The sequence below is a fragment of the Nycticebus coucang genome, chromosome 3 (genome assembly GCF_027406575.1).
Source record: "Nycticebus coucang isolate mNycCou1 chromosome 3, mNycCou1.pri, whole genome shotgun sequence".
Lineage (NCBI taxonomy): Eukaryota > Metazoa > Chordata > Mammalia > Primates > Lorisidae > Nycticebus > Nycticebus coucang.
In genome coordinates, this window is record NC_069782.1 from 150779779 (window position 1) to 150804301 (window position 24523).

Below are 24523 nucleotides of genomic sequence, written 5' to 3' on the forward strand. Positions count from 1 at the left end.
GGCAACCAGCACTCAGTAAATTCCTGTGTGCCTTTGGATAAGTTGCACAGCTTCTCTGTCCTGCTCCACCCAGTGTTGTTCCAAGGAGCTGATGTCTGTTTGGAAGATCCAGGCACCAGGACTAAGCATGTAGAAGGGGATCAAGAAATATTTTCAAACGAAACATCATAGTACTTTACACACTCACAGCATGATGATGACAATGGTGATGTTTTAAAGGTAAATTGCAGAACCTTGAATTCAGACTTTCCCTTTTTCATTCAGACGACAAGTATCCATGGAATATTCCAGTATTCCTTAGTGCCCTCAGTGGGTCCTGAGTGTTCTTGGTTTGCTCCCAGACTGTAATTTCCACATACTTTTTTTAAAAATAGCACGGAAAGCACACTTATGTAATAAACCTTGCCATCCAAAAAAAAGAAAGAAAGAAAAAGAAAAAGGCCTGAGGAAAAGCAGAGAGCTTTGTTGTCATCATCGTCGTCATCGTCGTTGTTGTTGTTATTGGTCTCTGCAGCATTTATTGGCTAATTAGGAGCTATCAAGTTCTGGTTATAGTTATATCATAACTTCAAAGTAGCCCTGGAACTACCTTGCTCTGAGTCTTTGGGCAAACTGAGTCACTTTTCTGGCTTTCTTTACTATATGTAAATATGACTCTCAATGTCAAAACAATCTTTGGGGCTCATTATCCCTAAAAGAGCAAAAGAACAATCTCACATCACCCACTCAAATGGCATATGGCGATAACAGTTAGGAAAAAGATTTCCTCTGGGTCCAGCCTAGAGGGAGTGAGAGGCTCTCTGCTTCAGTGGCTTGACTCCAGGACTAGCATTTTCAGATCAAATAAAAGATGCTAAATTTGAATTTGAATTTCAAACAAAAAAAGAATGTCTTTTAAGTGTGTCTCAAATATCCCACCTGGAATTTTCTAGGATTCTAAAGCTAAAAACTTAGAGACATCTTCCAGAACTTCTAGCCAGGGAAAGCAAGCCCATAAGCCCACAGGGATCAGACAGGTGACATCTGGGTTTTTGTGTGAAATTTCTTTATTTTTAAATGTCAATCACACGTTCAGTGAAATCAATGAAAACCCACTGTGTGGACCAAAGAAACCATTTCTTATGGCCATTTTATAAATGATAGTGAGGCCAAACCCTTTCAGTCATCTCTCAGATGAGGAAATGAGGCACCCCAAAGAGACAGGTGCCAGCAAGGCTGTACAGCTAAGGTTTCTCAAAAGATAATGAAACAGTCATGGTGGATGAAAGGCAATAGAAAATGAGCAGTCTGAAACAGGCAGCATGGAGGCATTCTGTGCACTGTGTAAGGTGTTCTCACTCCATCGTGTTATCAGATGCCAAGAACAGTCTGTAAGGTAGGTAGGGTGAATTATACTCATTTACAGTTGAGGTCATGAGAGGTCAGAAAGGCAAAGTGTCACCCTCTACCTTTTAAAGGTATGCAGATAAATCTGCACAGGTAAATATAGGGCTGCTTTTCACTTTGAGATAGTGTTTCACTTTGTTGCCCAGGCCAGAACACAGTGGTGTCATTATAGTTTACTGGAACCTCCAACTCCTGAGCTTGAGTGATCCTCTTGCCTCAGCCTCCTGAGTAGCTGGGACTACAGGCATCTGCTGCTATGCGGGCTAATTTTTATTTGTACAGATGGATTCTCCCTGTGTCACTCCAGCTGGTCTTTAATTCCTGGTCTTGAGCTATCCTCTTGCTTTGGCCTCCCAAAGTGCTAAGATTACAGATGTGAACCACCATGTCTAGCCTCCTTTAGGATCTGAATAGAAACAAACTCAAAATCTAATTTTCTGTGTCATAAAGAGAAGCAAATCAGGAAGTCAGCCTGAGTGCCCAGACTTTTAACCCAGCTCACAAATAAAGGAGTTAAGTAGTCAGGGTTCCAGCCACATTACCAGACTAATTGGCATTTGCCTCCTATCTGTTGTCCCAGCAGCCGTATACAGCTTGTCTTGTCATAACATTGATTTGTCTCATGTACATCTTCACATAGGAAGGATGTTCTGAAAGGTGGTGATAAAGGTTTTTTAAGGGTTTTGAAAGGGGAAGGATGCTATCTAAGGTTGTTCAGGGAGAGGAAAGGAAAAAAGACACAAAAGGAACAAATATTTACTGAGAGTCTAGTATGGCATGCCCTGTGAAGGGTGTGGTGGCATGTAACTCTTTCCTAGTTCTTTTGCATGTCTGAATATTTCTCATTCTTCAGGTTTCAGCTCAAAGATTACTTCCTTGAAGAACTTTCTCTAACTGCCCTCTCTGAGGAGGCCTCCTCTGCCACTCTCTTGAACTCGCTCAGCTTTGCCATTCTGCTAAAACCTGTAATGATCTCGCTTGTTTGTGGTCTAGCTCTTGTACAGACTGCAGGTTCCATGAGAGCAGTGCCAGTATTTGTCTTGCAAAAAGATGTATGCCTAGTTGTCCATCACGGTACTTGGTCCATAGTAGGTGCTCAACAAACATCTGAAACATTTACAAATATTTATGAGAATACTTATGCTCCACCCGTCCTAAAATAATTTCAATTAATCCTTTAAGTTTTGGGTAGCCTCCTGTATTATTAACACCACTGTAAGTCGGAGGTGGAGCTCCATTTCTATCAAGAGAAAAATGGTTAGGAGCGAAAAATTGGCACACAGAGCTGTAAAACATTTTTCTGCAAATTCGCCGCAGCCTGTGAATTTGTGCCACTTGGACAGACTATGGGACAGCTTGCAAACAAATTATCTGCAAACTAACGCAGCCTATTTTTAAAGATCCCTGTGCCTCTCAGCTCTGGGCAATGACATCAGAGAACCCGGAGTTCCACCTCCTTGCCAAGCTCAGTGGTCCTCGAAAACTACGAATCCCAGGAAGCAGCGCGGCAAGCCCCCCCGCCCCCACCTCCAGCGCTCTGCGCGCAGCCCCGCCCCACACCGCGCACTAGGCCTCCGCCCTGGGAGCAGGAAGACGCCCGCTCTCTGCCCGCTGCGCGGGGCCTGCCGGGACTTGTAGTCTCCGTGGCTGGGAGTGCCAGCTCCGGAATCTCAGCCGCCGTCTGGGGGCTGAGGCTGCGCGGGGACGCGTGCGCAGTGCGCAGGCGGCCGTCGCGGTTGCCGCTGAGGGCAGCTCGGTGGCTGTGGGAGCTGGGGTCGCGGCGGCGCGGGTGCTCCGGGCCAAGGGCGCGGTAAAGTTTGGCGTGAGGAGCGTGGCCGCGCTGGGTTGCGGGGCCGAGGGTCAGGTGGCGGCGGCGGCGGCGGGGCTCCCGGAGCGCCTCCCTCGCTGAGGCGACCGGGAAGGCGTCCGCCGAGGGGCTGGCGGCTCCGGGGATGCGGGGCGGCGCCCCCTTCCCGGCGTGTCCGCCCGCGCGCGCTGCACCTGGGCGAGGCCGCCGGGCCGGCTCACCTGCGCGCGGGCTCAGGGCGGCGGCGTCTTTTCGTGGGTCCCTGATTGTTTCCCTGACCTCAGCCTCGGCGGGGAGGGCGGGGAGGCCCGCGGCGGCGGCGGGGCCAGCGGGCTCCTCGGGGTGCCCGCTGGACCGTCTGGTGGCGCCCTCCTTTCTCCGGGAAGCCCCGCTCCGGACGCCGCGCGCGCGGCCAGCTGTCCGGGGATTCCCGGCGGCGACGCCCGTCGGAGTGGCCGGGCTCCAGGGCTGTGTCCGCGGGGGCTGCATGGCCCTGGGCATCCCCTTCTGGGTTTTTAATGCGCGTTCAGGATTCGCCGAGGCCCAAGGCGATTCCGCCCTGGGCCGTAGAGTCGTGCGTGGGTAGTGATTTCTCTTCGCACCTTCATGGTGCAGATGGTCAGTTGGAGAGTTGGAAGTGACTTGCCCAGGGTCACGCAGGTGGGACCAGGAAGGTGACCAGAACCAGGTCTTTTGACTTGAGACCAGCTGCCAGCCGCCAGCCGCAGCCCCCTGGGGCCATCCTGAGTGGTTTGTGGTTTATTTCAGATGCTTTCTATTGACCCTCCTGGAAAGAGGGAAAGTGTCATAATGAAAGCGGTCTTGTTTTCTAGAGTGGTAACTGCCTTTGGTAGAATTCTAGTTATGCTGTGCCCCGAAGCCAAGCATCTGCCGAGGCTTGGGAGTGTAAATAATAACACTCAGTTGCTCTGTTTGGGGATAGGTCCAAGAAGAGAGTTAAGGAACAAATTTTAGGCAGTTTATTCCATTTTTGCCTTCTGTTTCACCTTCCAGTTTTATAATACTTATTTTCATATTTTACAATTGATCCTTGTCTGTTTTAATAAGATTTCCTTTGCTTTAATGAAGTCGTTGCTCTTTATAAATTAGTTTTCTAAACAGAAAATCTTATTTCCTGTGTGTTTAATGACTGGAACGAACAACGCACTATGAGGTTTATACCATTGTCTTTTATCTTAGAACCACCAGTCTGCTTTATTTCCCCAGAGTACTCAACTTGCTTATTTTCTATGTTTAATGCCATCGAAACAATTCCCAGCAAAATTTGGATAAGCATTATATGATTCACATAAAAAAATTTAAAATATCATTTTGTAAAACTGTATTTTTCTTCATAATCTGAAGCACTTGAAGAACTGTTATTGCAAAAACAGTAAGATTTACTGACTAAAATGCCCATTTTTCATACTCTTAATTTTTCATATTGATAGGCTTGTGGCAAAAAGAAAATCTTTCCCCCAAGTAGGGTTAGTTTACATATTCCTTATCTTGGCCAAATCTAACTAAGGGAAATTACATTTTAGACAGTGATACATATAAACAAAAATATTCAAAGCTTGGCAGATTTTCAATTAAAGCCCTAAGTTTATTTTATAGTGCTATAAACTCTACAACGTAGTCATAAGTTTCTCTTGAGGAGTGTCAAGACATGGCTGTGGATTTATCCTTTGGAATAAGTGGATAACTTTTTTGACATTAAAAGATGTGAGATGTATGTATTTGTGTGTATCTATATATATATATATAGACATACACAAACTTCTTATCTTGCTTTATTTTGTTAATTAGTGTTTCTACTGTTGCTTGTAGGAGGGAGGGAGGGAGAAGTATCAGGTTTGTATCTTTTCCCCCACAGTTTTACCAATGTAACAAAATCGGAAAGAGAGATGGCCTGTAAATCTGAGTTTGTCATAGAGTAGGAGAGAGTGAAACAATGGTGAGTTAACTACCATGAGTTTATAAGCCAGAAGGACCTTTTTAGAGTGTTTAAGGATGTTAAGAATAGTATTGGGTTCTTGTCTTTAAAAAGTCATCATGGGCAATATTCAAGTGTTGATTGACATCATCATGGTGATATGAAGACTCTTAGGAAGACACTTAAGAAAGGTGGAAACATCTTACTTTTTTTTTTTTTTTTGGTAGAGACAGTCTCATTTTATGGCCCTCAGTGGAGTGCTGTGGCCTCACACAGCTCACACAGCTCACACAGCTCACAGCAACCTCCAACTCCTGGGCTTAAGTGATTCTCTTGCCTCAGCCTCCCGAGTAGCTGGGATTGCAGGCGCCCACTACAACACCTGGCTATTTTTTTTTGTTGCAGTTTTGCCGGGGCCGGTTTTGAACCCGCCATCCTCAGTATATGGGGCTGGCGTCTTACCGACTGAGCCACAGGCGCCACCCCAACATCTTACATTTTTATTGGGACTTTTTCCTTAAAATCACTTAATAGAGTTTTTTGTTTTGTTTTATTTTTATTTATTTATTTTGAGACAGAGTCTCACTTTATTGCCCTCAGTGGAGTGCTGTGGTGTCACAGCTCACAGCAACCTCAAACTCTTGGGCTTAAGCGATTCTCTTGCCTCAGCCTCCCAAGTAGCTGGGACTACAGGTGCCCACCACAGTGCCTACCACAGTGCCTGGCTATTTTTTGTTGCAGTTGTCATTGTTTAGCTGGCCCGGGTGGGGTTTGAACCTGCCACCCTTGGTGTATGTGGCTGGCGCCGTAACCATGGTGCTTTGGGCGCCAAGTAAGTTAATAGAGCTTTTTAAAATGTGACTTTTTTCCCCTTAGGTCTGAAAGTTCTTTACTATTATTCTTGTAGTGATACTGCAAATCCCACCATTATTTTGACTGTATAATAATTAGTAACCCAGAATGAAATCTAAAAAATAACTTATTAGCATAATTGATAAGGCTTTGATGTAGACATATTGCTTATTTTTGTTTAAGTGATTCTGACATTTAAGAATGGGAAAGATAGTTTTCTGAATGTAATGTAGTAATTATTCAGATGTGATAGTAATTACTCACACCTGCTTTTACTAGAAAATTTCAAATAACTGTAGTGTTAATGTACTTCCCACTTGATTCTAGCTCTGAGCTGAAGTAATATGCAAATATTTACTTTTTCACACTTTGGAGCAATTTACTTTTGGTAATATTAAAATTTAATTCTAATTTTCAAGATTTTAAAAATCTTTAAAATTTCAGATCTGTGGTGACACCACAAAATTACTTTAGTAGGAGATAAATACTAAAATTTGGTATTAGATCTTTTGACCATTGGTGAAAACATACACCACATTTATTAACATGGTATTTGAAGGGAGTTCTTGGGGCATAAACTTTTAGGAGCTTTAGATGCTTGTCTACAATGCTTAATTATTTTTAGAAATTAAAAATATGGGGTGGTGCCCTTAGCTCAGTGCGTAGGGCGCTGGCCACATACACCCAGGCTGGCAAGTTCAAATCCAGCCCAGGCCAGCTAAACAACAACAATGCAACCGCAACAAAAAAAAATAGCCGGGCATTGTAGCGGGTGCCTGTAGTCCCAGCTATCTGGGAGGCTGAGGCAAGAGAATCACTTAAGCCCAGGAGTTTAAGTTTTCTGTGAACAGTGATGCTGTGACACTCTACTGAGAGCAACACACCGAGACTCGCCTCAAAAAAAAAAAAACAACAACAAAAGAAATTAAAAATATGGAATGGTTTTATGTATATATAAAGCTTCCTGTTGATATTTGTTATAGCAGTAGAACTGTTACATTTAGTAACATTAAGCCATTTAACCCTAAGTAATATTTTTTTTCTTGTTGGGGCTGTGTGATAAAGGATATACAAGTTTGTAATTTATAGACGTGTTTAAGCAAACATGTTTGTCATTTATTTTGGTAAGGCTTTTGGGTAGTTGAATTGTTTTGATTCAGGAAAATGGTGTTTTGGGGAATTTTATATCTGTTTTCTTTGTATTGGAATTTCTGTTGACTATAAAGGAACATTGGAGTCATTTAGGATTTTTGTTTTTTTTTTTTTTTTTGAGACAGAGCTTTTGGCTCCCTCAGTAGAATGCCATCACATTAAGGCTCCCTAAACTTTTGGGTTTAAGCAGTCCTCTAGCTTCAGCCTCCCTAGTAACTGGGACTATAGGTATAGGCCACATTGCTTGGCTACTTTTGGGGACAGGGTCTCGCTCTTGCTCAAGCTGGTCTGGAACTCCTGAGCTCAAGTAGTAGACTCCACTACCTCAGCCTCCCCGAGTGCTAGGATTATAGGCATGAGCCACCGTGCCCAGTCTCTCTTCTTTTATTATTATTATTATTATTGCAGTTTTTGGCCAGGGTTGGGTTTAAACCCACCACCTCTGGTATATGGGGCTGGCACACCCTACTCCTTGAGCCACAAGCACCACCCCGTTCTTCTTTTTTTTAAATTAAGTTTTGTTTGTTTGTTTTTGAGACAGCGTCTTACTATGTTGCCCTCAGTAGAGTGCTATGGCATCACAGCTCACAGCAACCTCCAACTCTTGGGCTTAAATGATTCTCTTGCCTCAGCCTCCCAAGTAGTTGGGACTACAGGTGCCCGCCACAACATCCAGCTATTTTTTGTAGTTGTCATTGTTGTTTAGCAGGCCCAGGCTGGGTTCGAACCTGCCAGCATCAGAGTATGTGACCGGTGCCGTAAGCACTGTGCTGCACCACTGTGCTACTGGCGCCAAGCCTAAATTAACTTTTAGTGTAAAATATTGTTTCCTATTGGAACCCTTTACGAGACTTGTTGATCTGATTGCTTTATTTTCTGAAAAGTGCTATGTTAGCCAGTTAGGCCACCTAATCTTATACTGTTTAACAACTGAACTCTGGATTCTGGGTTCAATTTAACCTCTTGAAAGAAAGCATAATCACAGGCACTAGAATTGTAAGCAAATTTAGAGGGCTTCTAATGTAGCATTTTACTGGGTACAGTAAATCCCTCATGAGAATTTCTGCGTCAGGTGTTCCTCCCATTATTAAGGGTGGGAATGCTCTTCAGTATGTCATCATGTTATTGAGCAGCCGGAGCTTAGTGCAAACAAACATAAGACAACTTCAATTTTCACCATTCACAGCTTTTAACTGTGCTCTGTAGCATCTTCCTGTCTCTCTCTATCTCATGACATCTTGGGTAAATGATAGCTTTTTTTTTTTATCATTTACAGCTATTAAAATCTCTAGTCTCATCTATTCCAGTTTAAGCCTTCAATCTCATATTCAATTTAAAACTCTTTTCCTCCCTTATCCCACTGCCTACTTACTGCCTGAAGTGCTTGGGGTAGGAGAGGTTGTGGTATGCCCTGGGTTACTTCTGTCCCCCTCCAGGGATCTACTTGTGCGTGGACTAGTCAGAAGAGAAATGGAAAGAGATAAGTATTTGTTATCTGGGGCTATTAAAGCTCTCTTTTGATTAACAGTGGTGAGCCTTTCATGTCCACTAGTAGGCAAACAAACTTGTGTTTTTGGTGAGATCTTACAGAGTGACTCCTGCACTGTTATTGGATATGAAAATTTCTGTGGCTAAACCTTTACCCATCTGCTTGCTCTTATTCTGTCAGTCTACCCTCTTGAGTGTGGGGGTGAGTGGAGATGGGTATCTTTTCTCTTTTACAGCCAGATTTTGGGTGACAGCATGACAACTCTAGCCCAGACACTTCTATACTTGCCACTCAGTCCACTGAAACTCACTTCTTCGAGATGTCAAATGGTGGCCTGCAGGCTGTTCCCTTTCCGTGCCCTGCTGTTTCCCATCAATTCTCTTTATTCCGCAACTCTAATAGGCACAGGTCAGTGACTAGTTACTGCACAGGCAGACATTGAACTGCAGCAGGAGAGGCCAATTGCTTCTTCTTCTAGGCACTTCTGATCTTGAATGATTTCTCTTAGAGGCCTCTGCCATTGTTTTGGGGTGACTACCTCCTTCCTTTACCTGTGTTCTCTTTGAAGACTTCTAGTTCTTTTTCTGTCTTCTGTCTTCTGCTTTCATAGAGTGAAAGGATGGTTAGGTGGTTGTTAGGGTGCTAGAGCCATACCTGACTCCATAGATGTTTGATCCAGATGTCCATGTCTCAGCTTTTGTTTGCCATGATTATGGAGCAGTGAGACTGGTCCCACTTGGTGTCTGTTAACAAATAATGAAGTCTGTGAGCCCGATGAGGTCTTCCTGCAGAATTCATTTTGTCTTTTTTTTTTTTTTTTAATTGAGACAGAGTCTCGCTTTGTCGCCCTAGTTGAGTGCTGTAGCATCACAGCTCACAGCAACCTCAAACTCTTGGGCTCAAGCAATTCTCTTGCCTCAGCCTCCCTGTTAGCTGGGACTACAAGCACTTGCCACAATACCTGGCTTTATTTTATTTTATTTTTTTGCTGAGCGAGCCTGGGCCAGGTTTGAACCCATCAGCCCCAGTGCATGTGGCTGGTGCCCTAACCACTGAGCAACAGGCTCCCAGCCTGTCTTTTTTTCTTTATGTCTGTCTCTTTCTGATTTTTTGTTTGTTTTGTTTTGTTTTTGGCTTACTTTCTGATTGCTGACTGATGAAGTGTTAACTGTGAATATGTTAACTTAAGACTGATTTATATAAGACTTTAAAATCCATTAGTAAAGCTGGAGGATATGTTTGGTGATGGTGGTGGGGTTAATAACATAATTTTATCTGTTTTTGTTCCATACTAGCTTTACTAAGAATACTACACATTCAAACAGCAATATAGCATTTGGGCCAGGTGTGGAGGCTGTAATCTTAGCACTCTGGGAGGCCTAGGTGGGTGGCTTGCTTGAGCTCAGGAGTCCAAGACAAGCCTGAGCAAGAGTGAGACCCTGTCTCCCAAAATAGCTGGGCATTGGGGCAAGTGCCTATAGTCCCACCTACTTGGGAGGCTGAGGCAAGAGGATTGCTTGAGCCTAAGAGTTTGAGATTACGAGCTATGATGCTACAGTACTCTGTACTGCACCAAAGTGAGACGTCTGTCTCAATTAGGAAAAAAAAAGGAGATAATAGTGTTTGATCCTTTTTTTCTTTCCATCATTTAAATCAACCAGTTCAAGTGACTTTTGAGTTAAAAGGCCCTGAGAGGGGAGCTGGTTTGGTAAGCCCAATGGTGAGGAGGTAGTTGGAATGGGGTGAGGAGTTAGGTGAGCCCTGTAGGTCTTTGTAAAAGCTTTGGGTTTTAGGTTTCTACTTTGAGATAGGATCCTACTGAAACAATGTTCCTTAACCTTGGTATACATTAGAATTGTCTGGGAAGCTTTAAAAAAGTACTGATGCCTGAATCCCATCTTGTAGTTTCTGTTTAATTGGTTGGAGCTGGGGGGCGCTGCCCAGCCTAGGCATTGGACTTTTTAAAATTCCCTTGTAATTCTAATAAGCAGCTGAAGTGGACAAACATTGCTTTGAAGAGTTTTGAGCAGAGTGCAGTAATACATAGTATTGATGAGTATGGCTCTAGAGCCAGACCCCTCTGGTTTGAATCCTAGCTCTGCTGCTTCCTTAATTTTCTCATCTGTGAAATCGTTGTTATAAGAATTAAATAAACTGCCAGGCGCAGTGGCTCACGCCTGTAATCGCAGCACTTGGGAGGCGGAGGCAAGTGGATTGCCTGAGCTCATAGAGTGGAGACCAGCCTGAGCTACAGTGAGATCCCCATCTGTAAAAATAGCTGGACATTGTAGTGGGCACCTGTAGTCCCAGCTACTTAGGAGGCTGAGGCAGGAGGATCACTTGAACCCAAGAGTTTGAGGTTGCTGTGAACTAAGACGCCACAGTACTCTACCGAGGGTCAGCAAATGAAACTCTGTCTCAAAAAAAAAAGAAACTAATATATAAAATTTAGAACAGTACTTCACAAGTAGTAATATGTGTATGTATTGAATAAACACTTGACTGTATGTTTTAATGGGGTTACTTTGACTGCTGTGTTGAGAATAGATTGAAGTGGGGCGAAGGCAGAAGCAAGGAGACCTTAGCAGTCAGTAATCCAGGTGGGAGGTGATGGTCACTTGGACCATAGTGGCAGCAAGTGGTAAAAAGTGGTGGGATTCTGGGTATATTTTGAAGATAGAGTCAATAGGATTTGTTGATGGATTGGACATGGAATAAGAGAGAAAGAAAACTTAAGTGTGACTTTAAGATATTTTGCCTGAACACCTGGAAGAAGAGAGCGGCTGTTTACTGAGGTGGGGAAGACAGAGGACCAGGTTTCTGAGGGGAATATGTACAGCTCAGTTTGTTAAGTTTGAGATGTCTGTACTACAGGAGATGGAGTACAGTAGCATGTTCAAGGCTGGAGGTAACAGTTGGGAAGTCATTAGTGGCTGGATCTGTGAGAATGAGCGAGCTCACCGAACGACTGCACATGTATAGAGAAGTGGTCCAGAGACCATTTCCTGGGAAAGTCCAGCTATCCAAGGTCTGGGAGGTGGAATGTTTCTTAGGATTTCTAATGTATTCTTGAATGAAAGGCAATTGTAATTCATTTCTTTCTTTCTTAAAAAAAAAAAAGTTCTATTGCTATATAATTTGTCTGCTTAAAGTATACATTTCAGTAGTTTTTAGTGTATGCACAATTGTGCATCTATCACCAATTTTAGAATTTTTTTTATCATCCCCCAAAGAAACCCTATACCCTTTTATCCCTAGGCAACTCCTTATTTTCCCCCTATCCTCCCATACCTATGTAACCAGTACTTTCCTTTCTGTCTTTATGGATTTGCCCATTCTGGTTATTTAATATCAGCAGAATCATGTAATACATGGTCTTTTAAGAGAGAAGTGGTTGTGGCGGTGCCTGTAGCTCAATGGGTAGGGCACCGGCCACATACACCAAGGCTGGTGGGTTTGAACCTGGCCCAGGCCAGCTAAACAACAATGACAACTATGACAACAAAAATAGCTGGGGATTGTGGCAGGCGCCTGTAGTCCCAGCTACTTGGGAGGCTGAGGCAAGAGAATCGCGTAAGCCCAAGAGTTTGAGGTTGCTGTGAGCTGTGATGTCACAGCACTCTACCAAGGGCAAAATAGTGAGACTGTCTCAAAAAAAAGAGAGAGAAGTGGTTGGTATCCGTTAGTACTTACCTTCTAAATTAATTAGGTACTAAATCATTTGCTAAGGATGGAGGGGCCATAAGATATCTCTGTTCTAAAGATACATTTTCTGTTTGTAATTAGTGAGAAAACTGTGGTGGTATATTTTGAGACTATGAATATTCTGTTTGCTAATGTTTCATTTAGCAGTTTTAGTGTTCATTTAGCATTGAAGCTTGCTTAAATCAGTGATTACATTGGGATTGCAAAGTGATGATTTTCTATTACTGTCATATTTCGGAGATCATAAGTTTCATAGTATTTCTAATTCAAATGCATTGTGCACAGTTTTTCCTTTTATGTTTTGTACCTGTCTTGTCTCACTGTGAAAATCTTGGTTCCTAATAAAAAATAAATGTTTTATGCATTATTAATTTTATTTTAAATATAATGAATAGTGTCAGTATATTTACATTATTCTATAATGTACATCAAGTCCTACCATATACATAACATAGTCTCAGATTACAGTACTAAGTAGGAAACTAGATTACAGGATAAATGAATATGTGATTTTGTTAAATATTACCCAGTTTACTTCTGTTGAGGTTTTATTATTGCATTCTCACCAGCAATGTAAGAGTTCTTATTTTCTTACATCACCAATGTATTATTAGTATATTCTCAAGCTTTTGAGTTTTTGCCAGTTTTATACATGAGAAATGGTATGTTTGTGTAGTACAGACTTAAAATATATTTTTTCTATTGCAAACATCCATAGAAGTAAAATTATACTAAAAATAGTGTAATTAATCCTCTGTATCTCCTGACTTAGCCCTAACAACTGTCAACCCAGGCCGTGCCTCTTCCATTCATTCCCTTCTCCCAGATTATTTTGAAGCAAATACCAGATTTTATCTTTATATTAGTAAATATCTCTAAATGAAAAGGACTCCCTTTTTTTTGATACAACCACAATACCATTATCACACCAAAAATAGTATTTCCTAGTATCATCAGACAATATTCAAATGTCCAATTTTCTTACTATGTCACTTTTTTTAAATTCAGGATTTAAATAAGGTCTTCATGTTGTGATCGATCCACATGTCTTTTAAAGTCTTCCTCCTCTGGTTCTTTGTTTGTTTTTTTTTAATTGAGACGGAGTCTTACTTTGTTGCCCTTGGTAGAGTGCTATGGCGTCATAGCTCACAGCAGCCTTCGAACTCTTGGGCTCAAATGATCCACTTTCCTCAGCTTCCCAGGTTGCTGGGACTACAGGCGCCTGCCACAGCACCCAGCTATTTTTTTTTTTTTAAGAGATGGCGTCTCACTCTTGCTCAGGCTGGTCTTGAATTCCTGAGCTCAATCTGTCCACCTGCCTGGGCCTCCCAAACTGCTAGGATTATAGGCATGAGCCACTGTGCCAAGCCTCCCCTACTGCTTTTGAATTTAATTTTGAAGAAAGCCAGTCATCTGTCCTGATAAATTCCTTACAGTGTAGGTTTTACTGTTTGAATACCTGTGGTACAGTTTGTTCTTGCTCTGTCTTCTGTATTTCCTGTAAATTGGTTTTGTGTGTGTGTGTTTTGGCGAAAGTGTTCATAGGTGGTGTCACATTCTTCTGTCAGGAAGCATATGAAGTCTGGTTGCCTCTTTTAAATGTCAGTGTCTACATCTCTTTATGTTTTTTTGATTTCTCCTATTATGAATGATATCAAGCATCTCTTCATATGTTTAAGGACCACTTTACTGTCTTTTTCTGTATAATGTCTATTCATGTCTTTTACTCACTTTTCTATTGAACTTTTGGTATATTTCTCTTGACATTTTATACAATGTTAGATTAACCCTTTGTGATGCAAGTTGCAAATATTTTCTAGTGACTTTGACTTTGCACAACTTTTAAATAAAATTATTTATAGTCATTTAAAGTGAATTTTCTATTGCTACTGGATTCTTAACTTTTTAAAATTACATACAGTAAGCTATATCCATTTAAAATGTACAATTTGATGAGTTTTGACCATGTCTGCAATCAAGATACCATTTATTTCTATATGAGAAATGAGAAGTGTTCTCATGTCAGAGTCCATCCTTTCCTTCACTCCCAGACCCAGGCGATTGCTGATGTGCATTCTATCTCTATAGATTGGTTTGCATTTTAAAAAAATTTATAGAAATAGATTTATGCAGTCTGTTGCTTTTCATGTTTGGCTTTTATTATTTTGCTCCGAGTAAGCAAGAGTAATTATTTTGAGATTCATCCACATTGCATGTATCAACACTTCCCTTTTACTACAGGGTGATATTTTTATTTTATACACTTATAGATGTATCACATTTTATTTATTTATTTATTTTAGAGACAGTTTCATTTTGTCGCCCTCGGTAGAGTGCTGTGGTGTCACAGCTCATAGCAACCTCCAGATCTTGGCCTTAGGTGATTCTATTGCCTCAAGCCTCCTGAGTAGCTGGGACCACTGGCGCCTGCCACAACGCCTGGCTATTTTTTTTTTTTTTTTTTGTCGTGGCAGTTTGGGGCCAGGTTTGAACCCGCCTCCTTTGATATATGGGGCTGGCGCCCTACTCACTGAGCTACAGGCGTCACCCTATTTATCTGTTCATCTGTTGGTGGACATTTGGCTTATTTCCAGTTTGGGTCTTATGAATAATGCTGCTATAAACATTTGTCAGTCTTTGTGTGCATGTGTGTTTTCATTTCTCTTGGGTAAATACTTGGGAATGTAGTGGTTGGGTCATAGGGTCATATGGTAGTATAGGTTCTCTTGCCAGAACTTTCCCCAAAGTGGTCACACCATTTTACCTTCCTGTCAACAATTCTGGATGCTCCACATCTTTGATAACATTTGGTTTTGTCCATCTGTTTAATTTTAGCTCTTTTGTTGAGTGTGTATGGTATCTTCTTTTTTTTTTTTTTTTTTGTAGAGACAGAGTCTCACTGTACTGCCCTCCGGTAGAGAGCCGTGGCGTCACACGGCTCACAGCAACCTCTAACTCTTGGGCTTACGCGATTCTCTTGCCTCAGCCTCCCGAGCAGCTGGAACTACAGGCGCCCGCCACAATGCCCGGCTATTTTTTTGTTGCAGTTTGGCCGGGGCTGGGTTTGAACCCGCCACCCTCGGCATATGGGGCCGGCGCCCTACTCACTGAGCCACAGGTGCCGCCCAGGTATCTTCTTTTAAACTGCGTATGGCTGTGTAAACACCATCACAGTCAAGTTGTACAATTACAGGCACAAAAAGCATTCTCTCATGTTTATTTGTAATTAATCCTTTCCTCATCCCAAGCCCTACCAACCCTAATCTGTTTTCTGTCACTGTAATTTTTTCTTTTTTAATTTTATTTTGCGTGTAGTTCAGTTCACTCTTTGTGGTATGTAGTCTTATAGTTTTGACAAATGCATAGTCAGGTGTCCCACCACAATCGAGATAGAGAACAATTTTTTCAACCCAAAAGTTACTTTTTGAAGTTAACTCTTGCCTTCACCGTCTGTTCTCTGTCCCTATGGCCGTGGTTCTCAACTGGTGGGTCGAGTCAGGTGTCCCACCACAATCGAGATAGAGAACAATTTTTTCAACCCAAAAGTTACTTTTTGAAGTTAACTCTTGCCTTCACCGTCTGTTCTCTGTCCCTATGGCCGTGGTTCTCAACTGGTGGGTCGAGTCGCCTAAGACCATCCTGCATATCAGATACTTACATTACGATTCATAACAGTAGCAAAATTACAGTTACGAAGTAGCAACAAAAATAGTTTTATGGGTGGAGGTCACCACAACATGAGGAACTATATTAAAGGGTTGCGGCATTAGGGAGGTTGAGAACCACTGCCCTATGGCCTTGTTGGTCTGGCTTCATTCACCTAGCAAAGAGTACATTTAAGATAGCTGGGCATTGTGGCGGGCGCCTGTAGTCCCAGCTACTCAGGAGGCTGAGGCAAGAGAATCGCTTAAGCCCAGGAGTTGGAGGTTGCTGTGAGCTGTGTGATGCCATGGCTCTCTACTCAGGGCCATAAAGTGAGAGTCTGTCTCTACAAAAAAAAAAAAAAAGATCATCAGTGTTATGTGTGTATCAGTAGTTTGCTCTTTGTATCGCCAAGTAGTATTGTATTGGACGTACTACAGTTTGTTTATTCATTCACTAGTTGAAGGACACTTTGGTTATTTCTGCGTTTTGCCTAATTTTACATAATTATGAATGAAACTGCATAAACATTTGCATCCAGGATTTTGTGTTAACATAAGCCTTCAATTCACTTGGATAAATACCTAGGTGTGGAAGTGCTGGGTTGTACTGTAAGGGTATGTTTAACTGTAAGAAACTGCCAAACTGTTTTTTCAAGTTGCTGTATCATTTCACATTCCCACCCGAAATGTCTGAGATTTCACTGGTTGCATGTCTTCTGATAGCATTTGGTATTGTCAGGTCTTTTTGTTTTTGTTTTGTAAATACGTGGTAGTATCTTAATGGTTTTTATTTGCAGTACTTTCCTAATGATGAGAGTCTTTTTGTGTGCTTATTTACCATTTGTTTATCTTCATCTTCTTTGTCAACTTGTCTGTGCCAAGTTTTTTGCACATTTACCTTTGGTTGTCTTTTTTTTTTTTTTTGAGACAGGGTCTGGCTTTGTCACTCAGACTAGAGTAAGTGGCATCATCATAGCTCACTGCAACCTCAGACTTCTGGGCTCAAGTGATCTTGCCTCAGCCTCCTGAGTAGCTAGAACTACATGTGTGCCGCTACACCCAGCTAATTTTTCTATTTTTATTCAGGCTGGTCTTGAAATCTGGGCCTCCCAGAGTGCTAGGATTATAGGTGTGAGCCACCACATCTGGTCTTATTATTGAATTATAGTAATTACCTGCCTGTTCTTGGATACCAGTTGTTTTAAAGATACATGTATAATGAGTATTTTCTCTTCATTTTGTGGCTTATCTTCAATTCTTTTTGGTGTCTTTTGAAGAGCAGATGTTTTTAATTTTAATTAAGTTCAGTGTATCAAGTACAGTTTTATATAGTTCAGGCTTTTTGTGTCTTGTCTTAGAAATCTTTGTCCTCAATGTCATGAAGACTTTAATCCTATATTTTCTTCTAGGAGCTTTATTGTTTTAGCTTTTATGTAAGGTCTGTGATTCATTTAGACTGAGCCATTTTTTTCCATATAGGTAGTCAATTAGTCCAGCACCATTTGCTGAAAAGACTGTATTTTCTCTATGGAATTGCCTTAGCAACTTTGGTAAAAAACAGCTGACAGTGTATGTATGAGTCTATTTCTGGATGCTATTCTGTTTTATTGGTTTATGTCTACCTTTTCACTAATCCTACAATGTCTTTATTAGAATAGCTTTATTGTAAGTCTTGAAGCCAAATGGAGTTAATCTTCCTACTTTATTCTTTGGGAAAACAGATTTGCCTTTTCTAGGTTATTTGCATTTCAATATATATTACAGAGGACTTGTAAATATTTTACAAAATGTCCTGCTAGAATTTTGAATGGATTAAGTTGTCAATTTAGGAAGAATCAACATTTTAATTTTTTAAATTCTAATTTATCTTAATTTTTATTTAATTTGAAGTGTTTCAATCCATGAACATCATATAACTCTTCATTTATTTTGGTTTTTTAATTTCTGTTTGCAATGGGTTGTCAATATGGAGGTCCTGTGTATCTCATTATATTTACTGCAATATATTTTATGTTTTGTGATACTATTCTAAATATAATTTTTAAAAGTCCACTTTCCATTATTTGTAGCTAGTATATAAAAATAAGTAAGCTTTTTTGACCTTTCTGAATTCACATATTCTTCCTAATTTTACTTATTACTTTTGATCATTTTGTAGATCTTTAGGATTTTCTATATAAATAATCATTTTACCTGCAAATACAGGGAGTTTTACTTCTTCCTTTCTGATCTTTATCCCAGTTTTTTTCTCAGCCTATTGCAACGGCCAGTGCAATGTTAAATAGAAGTGATCAGTCATCTTCCTTTTTCCTGAACTTAGGGGGAAGCAATTTGATTTTTTTAACCAAGTATGATGAAACTGTGTGTTTTTTATAGGTATCCTTTATAGCATTAAATTCTTTTCTAGTCCTTGTTTGCTGACAGTTTTTATCACGAATGGGTATTACATTTTATTAATATAAATGCTTCTGACACGTTGGAAAATCATATGGGTTTTCGTCTTCTCTTAATGTTTAAAATTATAGTAATTTTCAAATGTTAAACACACCTTGAGTTCCTGGTATAAATCTTAGTTAATCACGATATACTATCCTTTTTACCTGTAGTTGGATTTAATTTACTAATATTGTTAGAAACTTTTTTATGTTCTTGAGGGATATTGGTCTGTCATTTTCATTTTCATAATATCTTTGTTAGATTTTGGTATTTGATTTGTATCATAAAATAAGTTAGGAGCTGTTCTTTCCTCCTGTTTACTGCAAGAAGTTGTTAAAGATTATTATTTCTTAAGTGATAAAATTCACACGTGAACCATTCTGAGCTTGGACTTTTCTTTTGAGGAAGGTGTTAGTAATGAATTCAATTTCTTTAGTATATATAAGGCAATTTAGATTTTCTTTTTCATCTTGTCAGTTTTTTCAAAGTTGTATTTTTCAGTTCCTCTAATTGGCAAATTTGGTTGCATAAGGTTGTTCATGATACTCTTACTACCCACGTAATATCTGTAGGATGTAGTGATAACCTCGTTGTACTTCCTAATATTGGTGATTTGTTTTCTCTCTTTTAGTTGGTTCACATAGCTGTAAACTTACTATTTTATCTTTTTTTTTTTTTATTAAAATCATACAGTGTGTGCTTACGTGGTTTGCTTATTTTTTTCTTACATGTGTTTATTAGGTTTCCATTTTTTTTGCCTTCACAAAATGAAAAAAGACTTAAAATTTAATAACAATAATAATGTTTAAGATAAGAACTATTTAACCTCGTAAGGAACAAACGGACATAAATACATTCAGAAAAGGAATCAGACAATTGCTACATCGAAATATTAAGCAATAATAATAATAATGTCAAGAAAGTAACATTCACATTGTCAAATAAGAGTATGTCTATTAAAGAATGCTTTGACTCTGAGATTCAGTATGGAGTCATCAGTTAACTTCTTATTTTTTTTTTTTAAGTATCAAAAAATAGACAACTAGGGTGGTGCCTGTGGCTCAAAGGGGTAGGGCACCAGCCCCATATGCTGGAGGTGGTGGGTTCAAACCCAGCCCCTGCCAAAAATTGCAAAAAAAAAAAAAAAAAAATAGACAACTAATATTTATAAATAAAAGTAAAAGATAATTTTGAAAAACAGATCATGCCAAATCTTATAGACAATAGAAAAAGAAGAAATACTTCAAAATCATTCTACTTCATCTGGGTACACCTGATACTAAAATTGGAGAAAATATATTATTATAAAGGGGAAATTACAAACATATATCACTTATAAATAAGGATGCACTATCCTAAACAACATATTAACAAGTTGAATTAAAAATTAATGTTTAAATAATGTACTTTGGTCAAAATTAAATCCAATTTATGGGAGAATTAGTCACTATTTTCTTTTCTTGTTTTTTTTTTTAATTTATTTATTTTTCTTTTTCTTCTTTTCCTTTCCCTTACCCCTTCCCTCCTTCTCTGTCAGCTCTCCCCTTCCCCCATGCCCCACCATGTCATTAATTGTCATTAATTGTCTTCATATCAAAATTGAATATATAGGATTCATGCTTCTCCATTCCTGTGATGCTTCACTAAGAATAATGTGTTCCACCTCCATCCAGGTTAGAACAAATGCTGCAAAATCTCCATTTCTTTTTGTGGCTGAATAATATTCCATGGTATACATATACCACAGCTTACCGATCCATTCCTGGGTTGAAGGACATTTAGGTTGTTTTCAGATTTTGGCAATTATAAATTGGGCTGTGATAAACAGCCTCGTACAAGTGTCTTTATAATAAAAGGCTTTTTTTTCCTTCTGGATAGATGCCCAGTAATGGGATTGCATGATCAAATGGGAGGTCTAGGTTGAGTTCTTTGAGGTTTCTCCATGCTTCCTTTGAAAAAGGTTGTATTAGTTTACAGTCCCACCAGCAGTGTAAAAGTGTTCCTTTCTTTCCACATCTGTGCCAGCATCTGCAGTTTTGAGATTTTGTGATACAGGCCATTCTCACTGGGATTAGGTGATAGCTCAGGTTTTAATTTGCATTTCTCTAATAATTAGGAATGATGAGCATTTTTTCATGTTTGCTAGCCATTCGTCTGTTGTCTTTAGAGAAGATTCTATTCATCTCTTTTCCCCATTGATGTATGGGATTGTTGGTTTTTTTCTTGTGGATTAATTGAAGTTCTGTATAGACCCTGGTTATTAAGTGTTTGTGTGATTCAAAATTTGCAAATATCCTTTCCCATTGTGTAGGTTGTCTGTTTGCTTTGGTTGTCTCCTTGGCTGTACAGAAGCTTTTCAGTTTAATTAAATCCCATTTGTTTATTATTGGTATTATTGCTATTGCCATGGCAGTCTTCCTCATAAAGTCTTTTCCCAGGCTGATATCTTCCAGTGTTTTTCCTATTCTTTCTTTGAGGATTTTTGTTGTTTCATGCCTTAAATTTAAGTCCTTTATCCATCTTGAATCAATTTTTGTGAGTGGAGAAAGGTGTGGGTCCAGTTTCAGTCTTTTACATGTGGATATATCCAATTCTCCCAGTACCATTTATTGAATAGGGAATCTTTCCCCCAGTGGATGCTCTTGTTTGGTTTATTGGAGATTAGATGCCTGTAAGTTGTTGGTTTCTATTTTGTTTATCTTTTCAAAGAATCTGCTTTTGATTAATTTTCTTCATTGCTTATTTTCTATTTCATTAATTTCTAATATTATTTCCTTTTTACTTGAAATTACTTTTCTTTTTCTAGCTTTTTTTTTTTTTTTATTGTTGGGGATTCATTGAGGGTACAATAAGCCAGGTTACACTGATTGCAATTGTTAGGTAAAGTCCCTCTTGCAATCATGTCTTGCCCCCATAAAGTGTGACACACACCAAGGTCCCACCCCCCTCCCTCCTTCCCTCTTTCCTTTTTCTAGCTTTTTAAGGTAGAGCTTTAAGGCCACTGATTTTAAACCTTCTTTTCTAATAAAAGCATTTTAAAATGATAAATTTTCCTCTGAAAACCTTTTGCTATACCTCGCAAATTTTGACTTTTTTCATTTTGAGTTTTTTTTTTTTTTGAGACAGTCTCACTTGTTGCCCTTGGTAGAGTGCTGTGGCATCACAGCTCACAGCAACCTCAGTCTCTTGGTCTTAAGGTATTCTCTTGCCTCAGTCTCCCAAGTAGCTGGACTACAGGAACCTACCACAAAGGCTGCCTATTTTGTTGTTGTTGTTGTTGTCACTGTTGTTTAGCAGGCCTGGGCTGGGTTTGAACCCATCAGCCCCAGCGCATGTGGCTGGCGCCCTAACCCCTGAACGATGGGGAGCCGAGCCTCATTTTTGTATTTAGTTTTCAATTTTTCCTAATTTTTCTCTTGATTTCGTCTTTTACTTATGTTTTATTTAAAAGTGTATTGTTTGAATTTTTAAATAGCTATCCAGGTGATAATTCTACAGCATCAAAAACCAGCAAAAATTTAGAATATATTTGTTCATATAATTCCTTAAATGGTTTAGATATAGTATTTATACGGTATATGCCTGAGGATTTTTCGGTGGCATAAAAGAACAATTTATTATCTCTCCCTATTCTATGGGTTAACTGGGCTCATGTGGTGCAGTTGTAGTCAGATGGCAGCTAGGGCTAGGATCATTTGGGGTTGGCTGAGCTGGATGGTCAAGATAGACAAAGCCTCTGTATTCACTCTGCTGTGATGGCTGGGGCAGCTGGGCATGGCGTGGCCACCTCCCTCCACATAGATTCTTGGTGGGTCAAGTTGGCTTTCCAAACAACAGAACAGTCTCAAGTAGTCAAATTTCCTATATGGTAGCCAACTTCTAGACAAAGCAGTCCAAAGAATTGAGTTTTTCAGTTAGGTAATTTAACTAATCTGCTTTTAAAACTAAGAAGTAAAATAAATGCATTGGGGCAATCATTGTAGAAATTGGCTAGTAACATTAAAACATCTTTTAATTTCATTCAAGCAAAGTGAAAAATTGACATAAGTAGTCATTTTATTGTGTACAAGTCAGTGGTTTTTAATGTATTTACAGTATTGTGCAACCATCACCTGTATCTAGTGTCAAGATAGTTTCATTACCTAGTAAGCAGCCCTTCCCCATTTCCCCCACCCCCAGCCTCTGATAACCACCACTCTGCTTTCTGTCTCTCTGTTTATCTGATCTGGATCTTTTATATAAATAGATTCAGCCAGATGTGGTGATTCACCCCTGCAATCCTAGGTGGCACTCTGTGAGGCCCAGGTGGTGAATCGCCTGAGCTCAGGAGTTTGAGACCAACCTGAGCAACGTGTGAGACTTTTTCTCTAAAAATAGCTGGGCATTGTGGTAGGCGCCTGTAGTCCCAGCTCCTTGCAATAGGATCACTTGAGCCTAAGAGTTTGAGGTTGCTGTGAGGCATGGCACTCTACCAACAGCAACAAAGTGAGACTCTGTCTCAAACAAAAAAAAAAAATAATAGATTCATAAAATATGTGCTTTTTTGTTGCTGGCTTCTTTCACGTACCATAATGTTTTCAAGGTTCATCCAGATTGTAGCATGTATTGTACTTAATTCCTTTTTATGTCTGAAAAATATTCCATTGTATTTATATACCACATTTGATCTGTCCATTTGCCTATTGATGGATGTTTGGCTTGTTTTCACTTTTTGGCTATTTGTGAATAGTGCTGCTATGAACATTCACATATAAGGGTTTGCTTAAGTGCCTGTTTTTAAATCCATAGGCATACCTTGGAAGCATTATAGGGTCAGTTCCAAACTACTGCAATAAAGCAAATTTTGCAATGAAATGAGTCATACAATTTTTTTTTTTTTTGTAGAGACAGAGTCTCACTTTATGGCCCTCAGTAGAGTGCCGTGGCCTCACACAGCTCACAGCAACCTCCAACTCCTGGGCTTAAGCGATTCTCTTGCCTCAGCCTCCCGAGTAGCTGGGACTACAGGCGCCCGCCACAATGCCTGACTATTTTTTGGTTGCAATTTGGCCGGGGCCGGGTTTGAACCTGCCACCCTCGGTATATGGGGCTGGTGCCTTACCGACTGAGCCACAGGTGCCACCCGAGTCATACAATTTTTTTTGGTCTCCTAGTGCATGTAAAATTTATGTTTACAATATACTGTTGTCTATTAAATGTACTTGTAACATGTCTAAAAAGTACTTTATTGCTAAAAAAAATACTAAAAATCATAAGAGCCTTCATCCAATTATAATCTTTTGCTAGTGGAGGATCTTGCCTTCCTGTTGATGTGCTGACTAATCAGGGTTGTAGTTGCTGAAGTTTGGGTAATTTCTTACAGTAAAACAAGAATGAAGTTGGCTGCATTGACTGACTCTTCAGTAGGAAACTTTACTCTGTAGCATGAGGTGCTTTTTGATAGCATTGTACCCACCGTAGAACTTCTTTGAACAGTGTAGTTAACCCTCTCACACCCTGCTGCTACTCTATCAGTTTGTGTAATAGTCTAAGTTCCTTTTGTCATTGCAGCCATGTTTGCAGCACCTTCACTTAGAATAGGTTCTGTTCTAAGAAGCTAAGAAAGCACTGTTTATGCATAAGAAGCAGCTTTTCATTGTTTAAGTTTTATCATGAGATTTCAGCAATTCAGTGCCCTTACCTCTTTGCGCAATACTTCTAATTTTACTTCTTTTGCTGTTTCTACCACATCTGCAGTTACTTCAATCAGTGAAGAAGTCTTAAATCCCTTAAAAGTCATCTATGAGTGTTGGAATCAGCTTCTTCCAAGCTCCAGTTAATGTTGATTTTTTGACCTCTTCCCATGAATCACAACTATTGTTAATGACATATAGAATGGTAAATTCTTTCCAGAAGGTTTTCAGTTTACTTTGCCTAAATCCATCAGAGGAATCACTGTCTATGGCAGCCATAGCCTTATGAACAGTGTATTTCTGAAATAATAAGACTTGAAAATCAAAATTACTCTTTGACCCAGGGCTACAGAATGGATGTTGTCTTAGCAGGCAGGAAAACAACATTAATATCCTTTTATATCACCATCAGAGCTGTTGGGTAACCAGGTACATTGTCAATGA

General features: G+C 39.9%; 1 protein-coding gene across 4 annotated transcripts in view; it reads left to right on the forward strand.

The window, feature by feature from the left end:
- The first annotated feature begins 3003 nt into the window (after positions 1–3003).
- Positions 3004–24523, forward strand: part of PLEKHA1 (pleckstrin homology domain containing A1) — a 79027-nt gene continuing 57507 nt past the window's right edge. For 3 of the 4 annotated variants that reach the window (XM_053585150.1, XM_053585148.1, XM_053585149.1), the window contains exon 1: positions 3049–3196. The gene's annotated coding sequence lies outside the window, so the exon portion shown is untranslated. Of the gene's footprint in view, positions 3197–24523 lie in introns of all 4 variants that reach the window. The other variant, XM_053585147.1, reaches the window with a different exon arrangement.